Source organism: Octopus bimaculoides, chromosome 26, assembly GCF_046866305.1.
Source record: "Octopus bimaculoides isolate indiv1 chromosome 26, ASM4686630v1, whole genome shotgun sequence".
NCBI lineage: Eukaryota > Metazoa > Mollusca > Cephalopoda > Octopoda > Octopodidae > Octopus > Octopus bimaculoides.
In genome coordinates, this window is record NC_142953.1 from 8,837,805 (window position 1) to 8,847,410 (window position 9,606).

The window sequence follows — 9,606 nt, forward strand, 5'->3', positions numbered from 1 at the left end:
TGCCTGGACTTGACTGTCCCTCTGTAGAACTAGAGTCTGGCTTTGAATATTACGTCGTAGTGTCTGTCTCATTGTAGTGTCTGATCATGACTGTCTCATTGTAGCGGCCTGACCTTGACTGTCCAACTATAATATCTGGTCTTGACTGTCCTACTATAGTGTCTCGCGTTCACTGTAGTGTCTGATCATGACTGTCCCGTTGTAGCGTCTGATCATGACTGTCCCACTATAACGTCTGGCCTTGACTGTCCCACTGTAATGTTTTGCCTTGACTGACCCACAATGGTGTCTGACCTTGACTGTTCTACTATGTCTAATGTTGTGTGTCCCACTATAGTGTTAGCCCTTGACTGTCTTACTATAGTATTTGACGTTCACTGTCCCATTGTAGCGTCTGATTATGACTGTCCAGTTATAATGTCTGGCCTTGACTGTACCACTATAATGTCTAACCTTGACGGTCCCACTATAGTGTCTGACCTTGATTGTCCTATTATAGTGTGTGGCATTTATTTTCCCACTGTAGTGTCTGACCATGATTGTCTGACTGTAGCGTCTGAGCATGACTGTCCCACTATAATGCCTGGCCTTGACCGACCCACTATGAAATCTGACCTTGACTGTTCTACTATAGTGTCCGACCTTCACTGCCCCACTGTAATGTCTAATGTTGACTGTCTCAATATGTATCTGACCTTGACTTTCCTTCTATGGTGTCAGACTTCGACTGTCCGACTTCAGTGTTTGACCTTCTCTGTACCACTATATAGGTTGGCACCCAATGTCCCATTCTATATCTCACTAATTTTCTGGGCATGTCTTTAAACTGCTTTCAGTTGAGGTGTCTTTACTTGAGAGCTATATGGAGGTACACATGGGCAGCGGTTATGACGAGTCACTCAAGGCCAGTGATAATACTGAGTTTATCAAGACTAGAAGTACACATGGGCAGAGGTTATGATGAATCACTCAACGCCTGAGGTTATGCGTAGATACTCAAAGCCAGGCGTTATAATAAGTCACTGAAGGCCAGAGGCTTTAATGAGTCACTCAAAACTAAAGTCTGTATGAAGGTATACAAGGCCAGAAGTTATGACGAGTCACACAAGGCCAGAGGTTATAAGCACTCTATCAAGGCCAGAGGTTATGGTATGTTACTCAAAATCAGAGGTTATGATGAGTCAATGAAGGTCAGGTGTTATGGTGAGTCACTCAAAGCCAAATGTTATAAGCAGATACTCAAGGCCAGAGGGTATAATAAGTCACTCAAAGCCTAAGGTTGTATGGAGGAACTCAAATCCAGGCGTTATAACGAGTCCGTCAAGGCCAAGGGTTATAATGACTCTATCAAGGTCAGAGGTTATAGTGTGTTAGCCAAAACCATAGGTAATGATGAGTCAGTCAAGGCCTGAGGCCATCGGTAGATACTCAAGGTCAGATGTTATAATAAGTTACTTAAGACCAGAGTTTATTATGAGCCACTCCAGGCCAGAGGTTATACGCAGATAGTCAAGGCCAGAGATCATAATGACTCTATCAAGGCCTGAGTTTATACGCAGATACTCAAGTCCAGACGGTATAATGACTCACTCAAAGCCAAAGTCTGTATGAAGGTACACGAAGCCAGGAGTTGTAAAGAGCTACTTAAGGCCAGAGGTTATAATGACTTACTCAAGGCCAGAAGTTGTACGCAGATACTCAAGGCCAGGGTTTATAATGAGCCACCCAAGGCCAGAGGTATTACTATGTCACTCAAAGCCAAAGTCTGTATGTAGGTACTCAAAGCCAGAGATTATAAAGAGGTACTTAAAGTCAGAGCTCATGAGTCACTCAAGGCCAGAAGTTATACGCAGATTAGAGAGTACCAGTGTTTCGAGAAATGTGGAACCGCCTTGTAACCATTATTGTTCTCATGTCTGTTCTGACCCAGAGTAGTCCCACCTGTCAGGGTTCCAGCTATATTAGGTTTTACTCACTTATACATGTAAAGTCTGGATCCGGCCGGTTCTATGGAAGAAAACTTGGTTCAAAGGAAGAGGGTATATATATATATGGGGGGGGGGTCTTTGTGTCTGTGTTCGTCTCTCCCATCACCGCTTGACAACCGATGTTGGTATGTTTACGTCCCACAAACTTAGCAGTTCAGCAAAAGAGAATGATAGAGTAAGTACCAGGGTTTAAAAAGTCCTGGTATCGATTTACTCGATTCAAACCCTGCAATGCGGTGCTCCAGCATGGCTGCAGTCAAATAACTGAAATAAGTAAAATAATAAACGAATATATATATATATATATATATATATATATATATATGGGCTTCTTTCAGTTTCGTCAACCAAATTCACTCACAGATCTTTGGTCAGCCGGAGGCTAAAACAGAAGGCATTTATCGAAAGCGTTACGTCGACCCTGGTGCACAACTGGTACCTAATTTATCGACCCTGAAAAGATGAAAGCTAAGGTCAAGTGCGGCGCAATTTAAACTCAGAAATTAAGGACGGACGAAATTCCGCTAAGCATTTTGCCCTGCATGCCAACGATTCTGCCGGCTCGCCACCTTAGAGCTAGAAAATATTAACGAGGCCCTAATTTAGTATGGCATCGAAAAACATGATATTGTATTAGGGTAACGAAGCCTAACAATACAATAGTGTACCAATGCCTCATACTTAAAAAAGGGCAGCCAAGGCTAGACATTAGAGCGAGATATCGAAAGCCCAAAACTACATGAGCCACATAAAACCATAGAATTTGCAACTGGGGAATACAATGCCAGGTTCTTTAGTAAGATATGTAAAGCTAGAGTTTAGAAAATACCTTATTAAAATCTCTTGAATGCCTTATTACAATCTCAGATCTTGTGTAGCTTAATATAATGTTTGAGTTTGCTGTTGTCAGTCGCTCGAGATAACATCCGGCCTACTGTTTTTTTAACCTTCGACCTTCAGTGCGACGTTATGATTACTGTTCTTTTTTTTACCTCCCAAGTAAAGAGCGGTACCGGGGACCCGACGTATCTGTAAACGTGATCAAGGAGGGCGGTGAATGGGGGTTAAAGACACAGACAAAAGGCCGAAGAGGACAGGGAGATATCTAAAGATAGAGTTAAAGGATTATGTGAGATCAGAAACTATAATGAGGTGCTCAGAAGCAGATTAAAATCCTGGAGATAATCAAGCCTTGAGATAACAATGACATATTTAATGTCAGAAGGTAAATGAGTCACTGAAGGCAAGATATTATATTGATATACTCGAGGCCAGAAATGATCTAAAAGTATACCTAACTAGAGGTTAATGTGAGGTACTCAAGGCCATCCTTTATAATGACGTACTCAAAGATCGAGCTAATAATGTTTTATTAAGAACAAGAACATATGATGGGTCACTCAAGGCCGGAGGTTGTAATGAGTCACTCAAGGCCAGAGGTTATAATGAGCTACTGAAAAACTCAACTTATAATATCATACTTAGGACAGGAATTTATAATGAGTCACTCAAGGCCAGAGGTTATAATGAATCAGATTATGATGAGTCGCTCAAAGCCAGATGTTTCAAGGAGTCACTCAACACCGGAGATAATATTGAGTTGCCCAAGGTCTGGGTTTATAATAAGTTACTCAAAGCCAGAGATTATAGTGAATCATTCAAGGCCAGAGGTTATACGGAGGTACTCAAGGTCCCAGGTAATAAGTCACTCAAAGACAAATATTCTAATGACTCACTCAAGGCTAGAGATTATGACGAGTCACTCAAAGCCAGAGGTTGTATGGAGATACTCAAAGTCAGAAGTTGTGACGAGTTATTCAAGGCCAGATGTTTTAACAAGTCACTAACGCCGGAGATAATAATGAGTCACTCAAGGCCAGAGGTTATAATAAGTTACTCAAGACCAGAGGTTATGAAACACTCAAGGGCAAATTCTGTATGAAGGAACACAAAGCCAGAGGTTATGACGTGTCACTCAAGGTCAAAGTTCATAATGAGCCATTGAAAGCCAGAGGTTATACGTAGATACTCAAAGCCAGAGGTTATAACGAGTCACTCAAAGCCATAGGCTCTACGGAGCTACTCAAAACCAGCGGTAATAAAGTGGTACTTAATGCCAGGGGTTATAAGGAGTCACTCAAAGCCAGAGGCTTTAATGAGTCGCTTAAGAGCAGCGATTATAATGAGTTACTCAGACAGATGTTATATGGAGGTACGCAAGGCCAGAGGTTATGACGAGTCACTCAAGGCCAGAGGTTATAAGGAGCCACTCAAAGCCACGGATTATAAGGAGTTACTCAAAGACAGATCTTTTAATGAGTCACTTAAAGATAGTGATTATAACGAATCACTCAAAGCCAGAGGCTATATAGAGGTATTTAAGTCAGAGGTTATGCCGAATCACTGAGGTTTTTATGAGTCACTCAAGGCCAGATGTTATACGGAGTCTATCAAGGCCGGAGCTTATAGTGTGTCACTCAAAGACAGAGGTTATGATGAGTCACTCAAGGCCAGAGGTTATACATAGGTACTCAAGGCCAGAGATTATAATGGGTCGCTCAAAGTCAGAGATTATAACGAGTTACTCAAGGCCTGAGATTATTATGAGTCACTCGAGGCCAGAAGTTATGCTGAGTCACTCAAGGTCAGAAGTCTAGTACTCAAACTTATATTTTAAACTGAGCCACTCAAGACTACTATACTGAGGTACTCAAAAGCAGCAGTTATAACCAGGTCCTCAAGGCAGAGTTGTTAATAAGGTACTCAAAGTGAAAGGATATAGTGGGGTACTGAAAGCCAGACATTTTAAAGAAATACTCAAGATCATAAGTTATAATGAAAAATGCAAGGCCAAGAGCTGGAGTGAAGTACTCAAAGCTAGACGTTATAGTGAAATACTGAAGACGGATAATACAGTAAGGTGCTCCAACTCAAAGTCTCTAATGAGGTACTCAAGTGTAGACTTTACACTTGAGTGCTTCATTACTTGGAATACTCAAGTGCAGGGGTCGAAGTGAGGTAACGTACTGTACTCAAAGTCTAAGCTTGAAATGAGGTACTCATGGCCAGAGCTTACAAATTGGCACTCAAGACTAAACCTTTTAATGAGGTACTCATACCAGAGATTATAATGAAATATTCAAGGCTGGGCGCTTTAATGAGATACTCAAGGTTAAAAGTTATGATGAGGTACTCGGGAGCGAAATTCACATGGTTAGTGGCAACTGAGATACTCAAGGCCAGATATTATAGTGAGATATTCAAGTCCAGATATTAAAGCCGGAGGATACAATGTAGTATTGAAAGCCAGGGCGTATAATGAGGTACTACATGCCAGAGTTTATAAAGTTATTGACCAGTGGTTATAAAGGAGTATTTAAGTTAAGAAGTATAATGTAGTATCCAAAACCAGACCTTATACAGACCAGATCTTAAATTGAAGTTTTCAAGGCCAGCGGTTATACTAAGGTACTCGAGGCCAGAGCTTAAAACGAGGTACTCAAAGTCAGAGACTAAAATGAAGTAGTCAATGTTTGTGCTTATACTGAGGTCTTCACAGCCAGAAGTTACTGAGATCCTGTTCTTAAAATGAGGTACTCAAAGCCAGAACTTATACTGAGGTAAACAAGGCTATAGTGAGGTAATCAAACGGAGTTTAGGGCATGGTGTTCAAAGCCAGATGTTAATGTAAGGTACTCAAGACCAGTTATTTTAGTTGAGTACTCACGGCTAGAGATTATAAGGTGATACTCCAAGCCAGAGCTTATAATGAAGTACTCAAGGTCAGAGTTTATAAAGCGGTCTCCAAGGCCTGACCTTATACGGTTGTCATTAGAATAAGAGCGTTTCATATGGTGTCCAAGTTCAAAGTAAGATGTGGTACTCAAAGTCAGAACTGAAATTGAAATATTCCAGGCCAGGGCGTTAAATAAAGTATTCAAAGCCAGGGCTTAAAATAAAGTCTCAAAAACAGAACTTAAGATGAGGTACTTACAGCCAGAGCTACAATTGAGGTACTCAAGGCCAGAGCTGAAACTGAAATACTCAAGGCCAGAGCTTAAAATAAAGTCCCAAAAACAGAGCTGAAATTGAGGTACTCAAAGCCAGAGGTTAAAATGAAGTACTCCGAATCAAAACTTATAATAAGTTCTTGAGGCCAGATCTTATAGTGATGCACGAATGTTCTGAGGTTCTCAAGGTACTTGAGTACCTTAAAATGAGGTACTCAAGGACTGAGATTTTATTACGGTAAACATGCCCAGAGGTTTTGGTAAAGAGTTCTTGATCAAAACTTAAAGTGAGTAACTCAAAGCCAGGAGTTGCAGTGAGATATTCAAAGCCAAACTTATAATGCAGTACTCGATGCCAGTCTTAAACAAAGTACACAAACCAGAAGTTATAGTGAAGTATGCAATACCAGATATTTTCACAGGGTACTGAAGGCCAGAAGTATATCGTATGGCATTGAAGGTCAGGGATTCTGATTAGTTTTTCATTACCACAAGTTATGATAAGGTATCAAACTAAAGTTTAAAGTTACGTTCTCCAGATCAGAGATAATTGTAAGGAACTCAAGGCCTGATATTATACTGAAGGACTCCAGCTCCGATAGTAAATTGTGATAGTCAAAGCTAAACCTTACAATGAGGTACTCAAGTCCACAGTTCATAAAGTAGTACTCGAGGCCAGAGGTTATGGTATTTAAAGTCAGAGATTATGCTAAGCTGTTCGAGGCCAAACCTATTAATGAGACATTCAAGGCCAGATGTTTTAAAATAGATAATCAAAGCTGGAGGTACTCAAGACCAAAGGTTAGAGTGAAGTCCTCGAGGCCAGAGGTTTCAATGTGCCACTCAAGGCCAGATATTATAATGAAGTACTCTAGGTCAGAGAGTTTGATGTGATGCTCAAGGCCAGACTTCATAATGAAGTCTTCAAGGCCAGAGGTTATGCTGAGGTACTCAAGTCCAGAGGTTATAATGTGTCACTCAAGGCTTGAGGTTATAATGATTCACTGAAGGCTAGATATTATGACGAGTCACTCAAGGCCAGAGGTTATAACGAGTCACTGAAGGCTAGAGGTTATGATGAGCCACTGAAGGCCCGAGCTTATACGGAAGTACTCAAGGACGGAGGTTATGAGTCACTCAAGGCCAGATATTATGACGAGTCATTCAAGGCCAGAGGTTATACTGAGATGCTCAAGGCCAGCGGACATAAAGAATCACTCAAGGCCAGAGATTATAGCAAGTCAACCAAAGCCAGAGGTTATAACGAGTCACTGAAGACCAGAGATCATACAGATGTACTCAAGGCCAGCGGATATAAAGAGTCACTCAAGGCCAGAGGTTATAACGAGTCACCCAAAGGTTGTAGAGAAGTACACAAGGCCAGAGGTTATGCTGAGGTACTAAAAGCTAGAGGCTAGAGGTTATAATGAGTCACTCAAGGCTAGAGGTTATAATGAGTCACTCGAGGCTAGAAGTTATAATGAGTCACTCAAGGCTAGAGGTAATAATGAGTCACTCGAGGCTAGAGGTTATAATGAATCACACAAGGCCAGATATTATGACGAGTCACTCAAGGCCAGAGATTATAACAAGTCACCCAAAGCCAGAGGTTATAATGAGTCACTGAGGACCAGAGGTCATACAGATGTACTCAAGGCCAGCGGATATATAAAGAGTCACTCAAGGCCAGAGGTTATAACGAGTCACCCAAAGCCAGAGGATATAATGTGTCATTGAAGACCAAAGGTTATAGAGAGGTACACAAGGCCAGAGGTTATAAAGAGTCACTGAAAGCCAGAGGTTGTAATGAGCCACTCAAGGCTAGAGATTATAGTGAGTCACTGAAGGCCAGATATTATGACGAGTCACTCAAGGCCAGAGGTTATACGGAGGTACTCAAGGCCAGTGGTTATAATGAGTCACTCAAAAATAGAGGTTATAATGCGTCATTGAAGGCCAGATATCATGATGATTCACTCAAGGCCAGAGGTTATGATGAATCATTAAAGTTCAGAAGTTATGCGGAAGTATTCAAGGCCTGGGGTCACAAGGAATCATTCAGGACCAAAAGTTCTAATGAGTCACTCAAAGTCAGAGATTAAGACGAGTCAATCGCGGCCAGAGGTTTTACTGAGTCTATCAAAGCCAGGGGTTGTGACATGTTACTCAAGGCCAGCATTTAGAATAAAGTACTGAAAGTCAGAGGTTATAGTGAGGCACTCAAAGCCTGGTTGTATGTTGACATGCTTAAGGCCAGAGGTATTAAGATACTCAAGATCAGAAATCCTTGTAAGACACTAAAGGCCCACAGTTATACTGTTACACTCAACAAGGGAAGTTATAGTAAAATGCACAAATCTAGAAGTTTTAGTGATATAACCATGGCCTAAGGTTATTATAATGTACTCAAGGTCGGAGGTTAATTCGAAGTACTCATAGTTAGGGGCAACATCCTGAGGTTCTGAAAACAAGGGTTTTAATAACGCGTTAACAGCAAGGGTATACATTGAAACCTCGAACGCCAGCATTTATATGGACGTTCTGAGTCTCAGCAACAGCAGAGAATATAATGAGATTCTGAAGGTCAGCTATTATATTGTTTGGTACTCCAGACAAGGGGTTATAATGATGTACTGAGGGTCAGTAGTTTTATGGGTAAGAACTGAAGCTCACGGCTTATATACAGGTACCTTTGGTCAGAGAAGATAGTGAGGTACTCAAGGTCAGTAGTTATAGTTAGTTACACGAGATCAGGACACATAATGAGGTACTCATGGCCAGGGATTTTAGTGTGGTACTCAAGGCCAGAGATTATAGCGAAGGTACTCAATGTCAGAGTTTAGGGTGAGGTACCCAAGTTAAGAGATTGTATTGAAGTACTAAAGCCAGCAGATATAGTGAAGTACTTAAGGTCATGGTTTATATTGAGGTGCTCAGGGGCAGAGAAGATAGTGAAGTACTCAAGGCCAGAGGTTATAATGAATCATTGAAGGTCAGGAGTTATGCGGAAGCATTCAAGGCCTGAGGTCACAAGGAATCACTCAGGGCCAAAAGTTCTAATGAGTCACTGAAAGTCAGAGATTAAGACGAGTCAATCGCGGCCAGAGGTTTTACTGAGTCTATCAAGTTATAGCGAGTTACACAGTATGAGTTTATAGTGAGGTACCCAAGTTGAAATATTATATTGAAATGCTAAGGCTAGGAGGTAGAGTAAGGTACTGAAAGTACCTGTTGAGGTGCTCAGAGTCAAAGAAGATAGTGAAGTACTCAAGGCCAGTAGTTATAGTTAGTTGCTCGAGATCAGATTTTATAATGTGGTACTGAAGGTCGATAGCTATAGTAAAGGACTCGAGGCCAGACATTATAGTGAGGTACTGAAAGGTCAGTAGCTGTACTGAGGTACACAAAATACTACATTATTTTGAATACAGACCAAAAGTGATAGTAACATAGCCAAACCCATCAGTTATGATGAAGTATCCAAGGCTAGGGATTTTAATGAGGTACTAGAGGTCAGGGGTTATAATGAGCTGCTCATGGTCAGAGGAAATATTGAAGTACTGAAGTCGTGGTTATGGAGTAAGAAGCTTGCTTCCCAACCACATGGT